The sequence below is a fragment of the Epinephelus fuscoguttatus genome, linkage group LG6 (genome assembly GCF_011397635.1).
Source record: "Epinephelus fuscoguttatus linkage group LG6, E.fuscoguttatus.final_Chr_v1".
NCBI classification, from domain to species: Eukaryota; Metazoa; Chordata; class Actinopteri; order Perciformes; family Serranidae; genus Epinephelus; species Epinephelus fuscoguttatus.
Genome location: NC_064757.1, coordinates 45,973,788 through 45,974,338, shown reverse-complemented (window position 1 = coordinate 45,974,338; position 551 = coordinate 45,973,788).

Genomic DNA, 551 nt, shown 5'->3' with positions numbered 1-551 from the left:
ACATTCAATTCACGGGCAACAGCTCTGGTGGACAAACTGCGCATTTCAGAGTGGCCTTTTATTGTGGCCAGCCTAAGGCACACCTGTGCAATATTCATGCTGTCTAATCAGCATCTTGATATGCCACACCTGTGAGGTGGGATGGATTATCTCGGTAAAGAAGAAGTGCTCACTAACACAGATTTAGACAGATTTGTGAACAATATTTGAGGGAAATGGTCTTTTGTGTGTATAGAAAATGTTTTAGATCTTTGAGTCCAGCTCATGAAAAATGGGAGCAAAAACAAAAGTGTTGCGTTTATATTTTTGTTCAGTGTAAAATATGTATTTCAGTCACATTTGAGTATTTTGTAATTTGTATTTGATAAGGCCGATAAAAAGCAAATGTAATTTGTAACAGAATACTTTTGAGTGGAGTAATTTTGTATTTAAAATACTCAGAATACTTTCTCCATGAATCAAATAACAAAAATAACAGGCTGCACATTCTTATATTATTGGATGTAACAATACTTTTTTCTTTTTTCTTTTGTATACTGTATATATTTTTA